Source organism: Ornithorhynchus anatinus, chromosome 9, assembly GCF_004115215.2.
Source record: "Ornithorhynchus anatinus isolate Pmale09 chromosome 9, mOrnAna1.pri.v4, whole genome shotgun sequence".
Taxonomy (NCBI): domain Eukaryota; kingdom Metazoa; phylum Chordata; class Mammalia; order Monotremata; family Ornithorhynchidae; genus Ornithorhynchus; species Ornithorhynchus anatinus.
In genome coordinates, this window is record NC_041736.1 from 47,248,575 (window position 1) to 47,262,184 (window position 13,610).

The window sequence follows — 13,610 nt, forward strand, 5'->3', positions numbered from 1 at the left end:
GCTATGCACTTCAATCCAGGTAAAGAGCAAACCATTGGTGAACACGAAGCCCACGTTGGTGCAATGCGGCTCTGCAGTCCCTCCTTACTGCCAGAGCTGTGTACACTACCATCTGCGTGCCAGGTAGATCAAGATTTAATTCAATTTCTTTATATCATCTCATTGACATGTTAAATATTACAACAATGTGTCTATCTGCCCTTTTTGGCATGAATTAGCCCTAAAGTTGCCAGGGTGTATTTGGTGTTTTTTTCCCCCTCATTTTGGAGGTTTTGCTTCTATACATTTTATTAGGATTTGGGGCATTCAATTTTGCCGATGATTATGATAATGTGATCCCTGTTAAAAGGCCGGTGCTTTCTGGAAGTGACTTTTTCTAGGAGATAAAGATCTTCTCCAGCCAATTCTGTTTCATCAACTTATTTCCTTAACTAAATTAAGAATAGACATTGAGATAGGCTAAAAGCTTTTTTATAAGATCTCCACTGAAATTTACATTTTCATTGTATTGCACAGTTTTAATGCCATTTGGAAGAGTGCCAAAAATGTATTTCAGTAGAATGTTATGCGAGTAACAAACAGTCTATTCCAATACTGTATTGTGAGAGGAACAGTAACTCGTTTGTAGGCGTTTCTTTGGTCATTGTGCTTTTCCTTCAGAAGAAAAACAGTTGGCACCACTCTGCATCATGGTGTCTTTAAATGGCCCAGGTGTTCCATAACAGATTACATTTCCTATGCCTGAAAGGTGAAACTTTCATTCTGAAAGGGCAAATCCGGTGAAAGATTTTGAGAAAACTGTAATGCTTAAACAAAATACAAAATAAATACAAAATGCTAGAAGTATAACCCTCTATTTTGGACATCCATATCTAAGAGTAACAAATTTGGAATTAAAAACTCTACAGGGGAAAGTTTAGGGTGATGAAATCCCTAAACAAGGGATTGATTTAGAGGAAGGGATTTGGTTGTATCAGCATAACAGACTGGAGATACTGTCACTGTTGTGAGCTGACAGTTAAAGCAATACATCCTATTTCTCTCTAATCTCATTCTTCTTTCTGAGTTCCCCATTTCTATTTTTTTTTTATGGTATTTGTTAAGGACTTACTACTATGTCCTAGGCACTGTTCTAAATACTGGAGTAGATACAAGGTAATCAGGTTGGACACAGCCCATGTCCCACATAGGGCTCACAGTCATAATCCCCATTTTACAGAAGACGTAACTGACTCACAGAGAAGTTATGTGACTTACCCAAGGTCACACAGCAGACAAATGGTGGAGCTGGCACTAGAACCCAGGTCCTTCTCCCTGGCCCGTGCTTTATCCACTCGGCCACGTTGCTTCTCTACTTTGCCAAACTATGCTTGTTTGTCCTTCTAGTTCACCTTATCACTATTTTTATTTTAATCTGAGTGACAGGGAAAAGATGCTATTAAGGAATGTTCTGAGCACACCAAGAGCTCATGACCCACAGAAAATCACTTTCACAAACTTTCCAACATTTAAATTGAGAAAACTCTTCAAGTGTTCATACCATTGTTAGCATAAGCACTTTCTTCAGGAACCCAGTGTAGAAGTCTGAGGGAAATTGCCAGAAAACCACAGGAACAAAGTTATCGAGGCTTTGTATTATTTTTCAATGTAACTCTTGGAGTTCCTGAATCCCTAGGAATCCCTAGTCATCTCAATGAGAAATACGGTCCCATCATCTAGTATTCAAGAGAGCAAAGGACCAAAAATCATTCAATCATATTTATTGAGCACTTACTCTGCACAAAGCACTGTACTAAGCAATTGGGAGAGTATAATAGACACATACCCTGCCCACAGTGAAATCATGAGAATTAGGTTCCATTTTCAGCTTTGCCACTGTCCTGCTAGTTGTCCTACACTTATCTCTAAAATGGAAATATTGGATTACCACTTGCTATCTTCCTCTTTTTTATCTGTAACTTGTGAGATGAAGAGATTTTTTCACACTCAGCAAGCTCATTGTGGACAGGGAATGAGTGTTATATTGTTGTGTGGTACTCTTCCAAGTGCTTACAGTGCTCTGAACACAATAAGTGCTTAATAAATACCATTGATGAGTTAAGGACATGCACTGGGAGGATAAAGTTACTATGTTCAGTGAACAAGTGTAAACAGAAAAAAGCAGTACTGTTCTAATAATGATTGAGTTATTTGTTAAAGTGCTTAATCATCATCAGTGGGATTTGAGTGTTTACTATTTGTAGAGCACTATATTAAGTGCTTGGAGAGTAAAATACAACAGATTTCGTAGATACATTCCCCGCCCACGACGAGCTTTAAGGTGCGCCAAGCACTGTGCTGAAGGCTGCAATAGCTACAAGATGATCAGAGTGAATATAGTCCTTTTCCCAAATAGGGCTCACAATCAAGGTGGGAGGAAAAACAGGTATCTTTTCCCCATTTTACAGATATGGAAACTGAAGCACAGAGAGGTTAAGCACAAGGACACACAGCAGGCAAGTGGTAGAGCCAGAATTAGAGTCCAAATCTCCTAGCTTTGTCCTGTGCTCTTTCCACTAGGCCCTGCTGCTTCCCAGGGCTCTGAAGGGCATTCTTAAGCCCATTACCATCCTAACGGATTAATAAATGTTTTACAGATCTCCTTTGAGACGAGTCAGGTAAATTTTCTAGGCAAGTTTCAGAAGAAGGGTTTTGAGGGGGTGGGTCTTCAAATAGTCTATTTTATTTTGCAATGCAAATATGGCTAACTCGCCCTCATGCTATTCTTTGCTCCTCTCTTCATCCCTTTTCTCTTTGCACTACTTTTAGCTCTCCCACTATGGTTTTTCTTCCTTCACATCCTTCCATTTTCTTCTCTCCCTTCACCAGCCTTCTTTTCCTCTTTCCCTTTCATTTTCTCTTGTCACTTCTTTCTTCTCACACTCTCTTCAAATGTCATTTTTTTCCCTTCTCTTCCTTCCTCATCTTAGAAATGTTAAGGGACCTCAACAGAAATTCCTGCTTCCAGAAAGACCCAGCCAAACTGGGGTTGATGTTTCAGGATGGGGAGCAGGATTAAGCCTTTCAGAGCCCTAAGAGACCCATGAAAACTAGCTGCCAAACAAGGGAGTCCAACCTTTTTAAAGAGGGCCTTTACTGGTGCCATCAGTGTCTTTTCAAGGCAAATTGGGCCTGCTCAAAGCCATGGCTAGACTTGACTTGTTTTATTAGATGGTACTGTTAAACTCTTACCATGTGCCAGACACTGCATTAAGCACTAGGATAAATACAAGATAACGAGGTTGGACACAGTCCCTGTCCCATATGGGGCTCAAAGTCCAAGTCAGAGGCAGGACTTTAATCCCCATCTTCCAGATGAGGAAACTGAGCCAGAGAATTTATGTGACTTGTCCAAAGTCACACAGGAAGCAAGTGGTGGAAATGGGATTAGAACCCAGGACCCTGGTTGGCAGGGCCAAGCTCTTTCTAATAGGCTATGATGCTTATTTTATCAACAGAGGAGAGTGGCAGAAGGGCAGAGGGGCCTGGGTAGAGGAGGGTAAGTTTCATTCCCTTCACTGAAGCCATTTAATAATAATAGTGAAGGTATTTGCTAAGTGCTGACTACGTGTCAAGTGTTTTTCTAAGCGCTGGGGTAGATACAAGCTAATCAAGTCAAACACAGTCCCTGTCCCACAAGGAACTCACAATCTTAATCCCCATTTTCCAGATGAGGTAATTGAGGCCCAGAGAAGTGAAGTGACTTGCCCAAGGTCACAGAGCAGCCACGTGGTAGAGCCAGGATTAGAACCCAGATCCTTCTGATGCCCAGGCCCATACTCTATCCACCAGGCCACAATGCTTAGAATGGATGCTAAGCCCACAGAGAGAACAGCAGCCTAATGGATGGCTCTTTTTGCCTTGTAACTTAGTGGCTAGACTATGCTAGTTTAATGAACTAGTATCCAGGAAGCTCACCTAAATATGCTCTCAAATACTAAGAGTCAAGCAACTAAACCTTTTAAATGTTCCACTTGATTCATATATAAGAAACCTATTCTAGCCCAAGTAACCCAAGAACACACCTGAGCTGTGTAGCTTAAACACAGGACCAAGGCGAAGCAGGTCTGGGAACTGAAAATAAAAAGAAATGCTGTACATGACGGCACCTGATGCCGTGTCTGTCCCCACACATGGGACAAACCAACCAAAAACCAGACCGTCCAGTAGAAAAATCACCAGATGACTGGCCACCCTTCTACTCTATGATCTAAAGAGTTGGTAAAGCATCTGCGGAGAGCCTCTTGGCTCAGGATACCTCAATCTGTGCGTCAAACAGCTGGGAAATGACTCCTCTTATTTCAGTTTGGTTACATCGTGACCTGTAGTCCAAGTGATATAGCTATAGAGTCATTAATTGTCCTCTTAAATTACCGAATGGGCTTCTGCATACAGCTGAATCAGTGAGAACGGCTCATTTATCCAAGCCTCACCTCTAGATCTCTTTCACTGGGAAAGACAGGACCTAACTGAAAATACGACTTATCAATGAGCTAAAACAAGTTTCCTCCTAAGTGCTGTAAGCCTTGGGCCTAATCAATGTATGTTCTCAACGGCCCCTTGAGGCTCTGAGGTAAAGAAAAACAACTTGGAAGATTTATTCCCATCTCTCCTTCCTAAAGGAGAAAAAACCATATAGATTGAGCTTTTAGGGATGATTGGCGAAGAATGAGAGAGCAGGCCAGGAGGTGTGGGAGAACACCTTCGTTCACTCTTGCAGTGGTGGGATAACTAATAATAATAATAATGTTGGTATTTGTTAAGCGCTTACCACCGAGCACTGTTCTAAGCTCTGGGGTAGTTACAGGGTAATCAGGTTGTCCCACGTGAGGCTCACAGTTAATCCCCATTTTACAGACGAGGTAACTGAGGCACAGAGAAGTGAAGTGACTTTCCCACAGTCAGCTGACAAGTGGCAGAGCCGGGAGTCGAACCTATGACCTCTGACTCCCAAGCCCGGGCTCTTTCCACTGAGCCATGCTGCTTCTCTAGCCATGGCTATCTGAGAAGCAGCGTGGCTCAGTGGAAAGAGCACGGGCTTTGGAGTCAGGGCTCATGAGTTCGAATCCCAGCTCTGCCACTTGTCGGCTGTGTGACTGTGGGCAAGTCACTTCACTTCTCTGTGCCTCAGTTCCCTCATCTGTAAAATGGGGATTAAGACTGTGAGCCCCACGTGGGACAACCTGATTCCCCTATGTCTACCCCAGCGCTTAGAACAGTGCTCGGCACATAGTAAGCGCTTAACAAATACCAACATTATTTATTATTATTATTAGCTATGAGGTGATAGAGAGAAGGGATTCCTTCTAATTGTACAGCAGTAGACACAGGACTAACTGCCTAAAAAGGACCATCTGATTACCAGAGGCAATTTAGCGAAGTAATGGTCCCTCATGACTGATAATAGGTGGACCACTGTTTAGAACATCTGTCTTTAGAACAGCTCTATCCTGGTGTCAGTTTTCCAGCATGTTTAGTAAATAGTTCTCTCTCTCCTGAATTCTCTGGGCATGAGCTGTGCTGCATATCCATGAGTTAAATGGATTTTGTGCCCCCGTAGCACTGTTATCTTCCTTTTGTAAAAATCTCAGTAATAATTTTGATAGCTTTGTACTTATCTGGTAGTGAAATGTGCTTTAAAGGATGAGCTGGAATGTGAACTGGTTTGTGAGGGTATAAAACCTGCAAATGATTTTTTCAGGCTGGGTAAGTAAAGCCAAGTCTTTCTGTGGTTTGAAGGGCAGGATTAAGGCCATAGCCACAGAGGTGTTATGGGAGTTTAATGCCACAGAAGGATGCCAGTTTTGGCACATTTCACTGGCAGTTTAAATTCAACAAATTTGGCAGGTTCCACATATTCTAGAGAGAATCTTCTGAATCTTGAAAATTCTAAGAGCTAAAGGGCTCCTTCTGATTTATTTCTCCCATATACACATTTTCTTATTTATTTTCTGACATCAAGCACAGACTTGCTTCCAGAGGCGGGCACCCTAAAACTTCTGCAGGGATTCACTTTCCTGCCGATTCCAAGAAATCACTTCCAACATACCTCTTAGGGAATAACTGAGTGACATTTGCTAAATCTCACTCGGGAGTGGCAGTTAGGTGGCCTTGAACTCAGAAGGACAACCCGGGTTCAGTCTCTGGAATCTCCATAATATAGACTATAAACTCATTGTGGGCAGGGAACATGTCCATCGACGCTGTTACACTGTGCTCTTCCAAGCACCTAGTACAGTGCTCTGTACACACTAAGCACTCAAATACTATTGATTCTATTCCTGGGTCTACCATTTGCCTGCTGTGTGACCTTGGGTAAGTTGCTTCATTTCTCTGTGCCTCAGTTTCCTTATGTAAAATGGGGCTCAAATACCTATTTGGCCTGTGAGCCCCATGTGGGGTAGGGACTCTATCTGATCTGCATCCACAATATCTAACCTAGCTCTTAGCACAGAGTAAGCCCTTAACAAATACCACACTTACTACTATCATGATGATGAACAAATACCTTTCACATTGGAAAATGGTGCTGCTGATAGTTACCTTTCATCCCAGCATGGTGGTACTCAAAAATCTCTGGTACACATGTAAATATAAGAGACCTTTTCAAGCCCCTCACTCTGGGCTGCAGTGATCAGTGTATGCCTAAAGCGGGCAGGTCAGATACCAAGGGCACTGTCTAAAGATGATGCTGTTTCCCCAGCAACTGCTAAGATGTTGCCAACTTCTACAGATCTTGAGTGGAGGTTTAGGGGAAGTGGGAAGGAAGGAGCACCTGGCCGTCAGCAAAGATACCCCTTAATTTGCTTTCCAAAGGCCATGATGGGCTGATGGAGTCATCGAGGACCTGGCACATACTAAGTACTTAACGAATCCCACGGGTTATTTTCTCGCTTGGCCTATGCCCCAGCATTATCACGAGATGTTCAACAGGGAAATGGGGTGCAACACTCACCTAAGAGAGGACAGAAAGCCCATTGGGAATCAAATCAGTTGATATGAATCAGCAGTTGTGATAACCATAAACTGGTATTTTACAGACCCACGTAAAATTAACTAAAAGTATACTCAAGTCAGGTACAATTAAAAAATAAGAAACGTTTCACTCAGATGTTTGAGGAACCATAAGGCCAGTATCCTGCAGGCCCAGGATACAAAGTCCCTGCAGTATTTATGACCAGACAACTGTTCTTTATGGCCCTTCTTTCTCTTCTTCTCTAAAACAGCAATCTCTTTGTTGGGTGGCAGACTTTTCATCAAAGGCACAGAAAATAGATCTCCACTCTAGAGAAGAATTGTTTGTTCCTTGGGAATCTGTTAAACGCATTGACTTTTTCACTTTTCAGTTCACTTTTTCTCCTATTAATTCTGTTGTCTGTCTATCCTGTAAGACTGCAAGCTCTTTGAGGGTAGGAATTTTTTAATATAATTTCTATTATACTCAAGTTTTAAAGCAGGGCGTCACACACAATAAGCCCTCAAATACTACTAATTGATTGGAACAACACACAACGTTTCCAGAAACAGCAAGTATCCTTCAAGTGCTTGAATTTTTCTTTGGAAAAGCAACATAATTGAAATCTTTTAAGAAAATATTTTAAATATAAAAAAGACACAGAACCTCACCAACAATAGCACCTGCATCTTCATAATCCAAAATTTGCCAGAGGAGGGCACTGTAGCTCAGTGAGGTGAGGAGCCTTTCCAGAAACATTCAGGAAAGAAGACAATGATATTCTGTCTTTAGCCCCCTAATGCTTCGTCTTCGTATTTGAACCATATCCTGCACTCCACAGACATACGAAAAATATTGAGTTGCATCTGCCAGGATGTCTTTTGAGGTTATATAGGTGGAGGAAATGTGTCTGCACCAAGATCTTAATGCCAAACACTTGCAATAAACCATCACCCCAACCTCTTTTTGTCTAGTGCTGGTGAAAGGTTGGCAATGACCACACCTTCTTCTCCAGCCCCTGTCCGTATCTCCATTTACATACCCGAGGTCTGCCGTCTTGTTTCTGTTTTGTTCTCTTTCGCTTTGCTGTCTCCCCAGTTTAGCCCGTGACCCCCGTCACTGGACAGGGATTGTCTCTATCTGTTGGCAAATTGTACATTCCAAGCACTCAGTACAGTGCTCTGCACATAGTATGTGCTCAATAAATACTATTGAATGGATGAATGAATGCCGAGGATGAAACTAGAAAGATGATTGTGGTCAGGCATCCAGAGTTCCAAGCAAGCTGGCTGCAAGCAAGCAAATGGGTGGAGGACAGGGCAGTGGGGAGATAAAACTGAATTGTCAGTGGACAAATGTGACTGCCAGCAACAGAGGAGCTAGCAGAAGATCTGGCTACACCTAGTCCCTTTTCTTGGGATCATATTACTAAGGTTCCCTTCCTAACACCTGTTAGCATTCAATCAGATTTATTGAGCTCTTACTGTGTGCAGAACACTGTACTTAGCCCTTGAAAGAGTACTATATAACAATAAACAGATACATTCCCCACCCACAATGAGCTTACAGTTTGGCAGGGGGGAAAGGGGTGGTGTGCTCATCATCAGTGTCCCTTCAGTGGGACTCCTGATCCTGGGGCATTAACCATTGGGATGGTTCATGAACAATTCCTATGTTTTTGAGTTCCAGGCAGGTATCATCATAGATCCAGCTCTGGTTAGGCCCTGTCAGCTCATTTCTCCTCAGAGGGAAAGGGTGGAGTCATTTCCCTGGATGATGCATGTTAAGTAGGAGGGGGTCCCTTCTCAGTTTTCTTCTGCCCATGACTATCTAAATTCACGAGTTACCCTCACTTCAGAACATCCCTAAAATCACTCCAACGCTGGGGCGAGGAGATAAACATTCTCAAACTATACCGAATTGTTTTCACCCAAAAGAAATATGGTCTACTAAATGGTTTTCCATAGAGCTAGAGGGGGTGAAAAGATAAGGTAAGGTGGAACTGATAGGGTGTTAAAAGAAAAAAAAAACAAAATAAGGAACCTGACCCAAAGATAGATAATCAGGAAGATTTTTTTTCCCTTTACTGGCAAGCACCCTTCAAAAGGCAGCAGAAGCTAACTGGAAACAAGTGAAAGAAAGGATAAATCCATTTTCAAGTTAAAACACTTTCCCACAACTGTATGCATAAGTTAGTTTCCTGCCAAAATGTTTGCTTGCTTCTGAAAAGACAGAGCCTAAATGAGCTGTGTTTAAATAATTTCTAAAGTTTTAAAACTAAAATGCTATATAAAATTTAAGGAAACTGATATCTTCTTAAAGTATGTTTAAATGACCAAATCAAGGGGAAATGAATGATATAGCAGTGTTGTCTATAGTTAACAAAATATTTTCTTCTTTTATATTCAATTATTTAATGATTAAATTAACAAAATGGAAACTAAAGCCACATAAAGTGTTAGGGGCAAGGGGACGGTGGAGGTTGTGCATCAGGAGCTGAAGAATCACTTCCTCCAGAGCACTGTGTTTACGATATATTATAGCTCCTGGAAGGTCAGGGCAGGAAAGGCTATTTTTTTAAAATATTTTCATCAAGGACCTGAGTTTGCAGGTGCCACCACACTGAGGGATGGAAAGGTAGGATGTGTTGTCTTGGGTAAGGAAAAACAAACTGCACATACACAAGGAATATTTGCCAATAGAGATTTAAAAGTTAGAGGACATGAGCAAACTATAAAATGGAAAATTACCTTGAGAGTTTAAAAAACTTGGCCCTGGGATGTGGTAAAGGTAGTATAGCAAAATCAAACTGTCTGCTACTCTAAGCATTGATTGGATCTTTCTAGGAATATTTTATCCAGTTCTGGACTTCACATAGAGAGCTTGGAGGTGGTTCAGCAGAGAGTCGCAGAATAAATTGAAAGGGTTAGGTAATTCTATTTGGGCAGCCGTTCTCTTTGGCAAGAAAGAAGAGCTACAGGTGACATAAAAAGAGCCTCCTCAAAGTTGGCACAAGGCCCAACCACAAACCAGGACACTGATTAGTGCTGTGTGTCCACATTAGTCATGTTCACTCACCAACATGAAATAAGCCTGCTTTATTATCAGATAATGCTCACTGAGACACCACCTCAGTGTCCCAAACAACACCCCAAAAAGATACAACTCTAGTAACCTTTCAAGCCTCTGTTCAGGGAACAAAGCCACCTTAAAGCTGCTAAGATCCGGGCAGCAAATTAATCACTAACCTGGAGGCAGATGGATCCTTTGTGCTGGTGGCATTGGGCATGATCCCATCTCTTTTCTCTTCCGTGAATTCTCAGCTGCTGGAAAGCTATTCGGGGGTGTGGTTTCTAGGTGGTTCCAATCAGAGCCCGGCTGCAGAAAACAGAGGACGTGGCTCATTAGCACAAAACACCTTCAGCTGGGTGGGGGACAATCCATTAAATACACCACTACTCCAATTAAGTACACCTGTCCATACCCTTCTAGGTAACCAAACCAGGCCTGGGGAGCTAGTTTGGGGGATCTTGCTAGTTAGATTGTAAAATCCTTGACGGCAGAGATTATGTCAATATTGTACTGGTCTCTCCCACGCATTTAGTACAGCGTTATGCACACAGGAAGCACTCAGTACATTCATTCGATCATATTTATTGAACGCTTACTGTGTGCGGAGCACTTTATCAAGCACTTGGAAAGTACAGTTCAGCAACAAATAGAGAAAAGCCCCGCCCTCAACGGGCTCACAGTCTAGAAGGGGTAGACAGATATCAAAACAAGTAAACAGGCATCCATAGCATCAATATAAATAGAATTATAGATATTTGCAGGAATCATCACACTAATTACCAATTAACATATGATACCATTGATTGCCCTTACCTTCCCAAATATTAGTGATTCTCTGAGTTAGCTGAGGCTTACCCATCTCAAAAGGATCACAGCTATCAGTATTGTAGTATTTCCAGCCAGAAGAGCCTTCCCCAGACTCTTTTTTTTAAAAAAAATGATATTTGTTATGCACTTACTATATGTCAAACACGGTTGTAAGCACTGGGGTAAGTACAGGTTAATTAGTTCAGAAACAGCCATTCTCCATTTCTTAATCCACTGGATAACTTCATTTCTATGGCCATCCAAACTCCTTCCCATCCAACTGCTATGAATGGGACCTTTAACAACACTTGTCCAGCTACAGTTCCTTTTTAAAAATTTCACTACTTATCTCACCACCTTCTGTAATTAAACTATAAAAACATGAGCCTTAAAAAACACCCAGATTGATCATCTCCAAACCTCTATCATTCAATTGCATACAGATCATTTTCTATTCTGTAGCATCAATCCCTTTTTACCCCACGGAGCATGACAGAATATCTTAAAAAATGAGCTAAAATGCACCATCCAACATATCTGGCATTTAAAGACATTGCAACTGCAAACTACTTCATCAGGCACACACTGATAGCTCCCACAACTCCTTGGATTTGATCTCTTCTGGGCCATTTCCAAGTTTCCTTCCCCAGTTTTCTTGAGGGCCGACTAGAGAAGCAGCATGGCCTAGTGGACAGAGCACAGGCCTGGGAAGCAGAAGGTCATAGGTTCTAATCCTGATTCTGCCTCATGTCCACTGTGTGACCTTGGGCAAGTTACTTCATTCCTCTGGGACTCAATTACCTCATTTGTAAAATGGGGTTTAAGAGTATGAGTCCTATGTGGGACAGGGACTGTGTCCAACCTATCTTGTATCTACTTCAGAGCTGAGAACAGTGTTTGGCACATAGTAAGCTCTTCACAAGTGTCATAATTATTTTTATTGGCCTCCAAGGAAATTTCAACCAGCCCATCTCCCATTTCAGCCTGTTTTTCCTGCCTTATTCTGCATTCCTATTTATTAATTTTGCTCTTGGAGTAGACTCCTCACTTACCTGGAAACAATACCCACTACTTGTTTTTAGGTTTTACTGTACTATCATCTGCCCAAACCTCCTCTGAAACAAGATCTTTTTAGGTCTGCTACTCTTAATCCATTTCCCCTTCATGCTGCCCTTATATACCCCCCAGTCCATCCTCTTTCCCACCTGTTCCTCTCTCCGGTTGCTGACACTCACCTGACCCCTGATTTATCATAGTGAGAACGGAATGGGACTCTACATGTCATTTCCTTGAAGTAAAAGACCTAACTGATCTGCTGCCCTTCCTGCTCTATTAAATCTATTATTGCCCCCAGCTGCTGCAACCCTTCTGTAGCTTCTCCTCCCAGCTCCTTGATATTCTCCAGAAATTCCTCTCACACTGTCTTCTGCTGCTCCCCATATCTCATCCCTCCCATCCCAGAGAGCCCAATTTAGGGGTGAGGGGAAGCAGCTCTTTACCCCTTCTTCCTAAGTCCATACTTGGAGAAGTGAATGTTCATTCAAAAATGATTTTCAAGAATATGAAGAATTTTGATAGGACAAGTGGCCACAGCTGTTCATAATTTCCACTGGAAACAGGAGAAATTAGCCTCTACACTCACTTCTCCTCTAATGTGGGTGGGGGTTATGTTCTTGACCAGCTCTATTAATGATAACTGTGGTATTTCTTATGTGCTTATACCAGCCACTGTGGTAGACACGATGCAATCAGATCAGACACAATCCCTAAGGACTGTGCCAATCCTAAGGGGAAGGGACAACCCATATTTAATACCTATTTTACAGCTGAGAAAACTGAGGCATAGAGAAATTAAGTGACTGGCCCAAGGCCTCGCTCACAGCAGGTAAGGAGCAGTGTTGGGTTTAAAACCCAGATCTCCTAAAGTCCAGGCCTATTTTCTTTCCAGTAAGCCGTGCTGCTGCCCCTTTTTAAGGAAATTTGTTTTGTAATACACAGGTGTGGCTGATAGCTGAACACCTGTCCATAACCATCCCTTTCAACATTCTTTCAGGAGACCCATAAAGTTGGAAGAACATTTCCCAGTTCCCTGACAGCATTCTATCTCAAATATGTGCGGAAAATATGAATAGAGAGGACAGTGTACTACAGTAGGAGGGATTTAGGCTAGCTCAAAGAAATAATTTTTTGCTGTTGTGGCTTGGTTTTTCCTTGTTTCTAGAGAAGCATTGTGGCCTAGAGTCAGAGGACCTGGGTTCTAATCCCACTCCGCCACTTGTCTGCTGTGGGACTTTGGACAAGTCACTTCGCTTTTCTGTTTCAGTTACCTCATCTGTAAAATGGGGACTAAGGCTGTGAGCCCTATATTGGACAAGGACTGTGTCTGACCCCATCACATTGTATTTACCTCAGCACAGTGTTTGGTACATAGTATGCACATAAAGAATACCACAGTTATTATTTCTAGAAGGATAGTTAGGGGACCAAAGAGGGTTTAGAACTTACTTACCTAACGAAATGAGAGACTAAAATTCAACTCAAATTTTGTTCAGGCCTCATTTTCTTCCCCAAACTCAGTTTTTATCTGGACACCTTAGATTTTAGTGTTCTTTGGTTTGAACTGTGAAACTATTTACTGGCCAGAATTTTTGCCTTTTTGACAAAGTCTACCCATGTCTGTTGCTCTTGGATCAAATCATTCAGGGTTAGTGTTAACGAGGTTGAACCAAGAATTCTA

The 13,610-nt window shown here is 42.0% G+C and overlaps 1 long non-coding RNA gene across 1 annotated transcript in view; it reads right to left on the minus strand.

The window, feature by feature from the left end:
* Positions 1 to 475: 475 nt before the first annotated feature.
* LOC114814323 overlaps positions 476 to 13,610 on the minus strand; it is a 42,134-nt gene continuing 28,999 nt past the window's right edge. The window contains exons 3-4 of the long non-coding RNA XR_003762110.2: positions 10,243 to 10,372; positions 476 to 762 (exon numbers count right to left, since the gene is read on the minus strand). This is a non-coding gene — a long non-coding RNA (uncharacterized LOC114814323). The remainder of the gene's footprint in view (positions 763 to 10,242; positions 10,373 to 13,610) is intronic.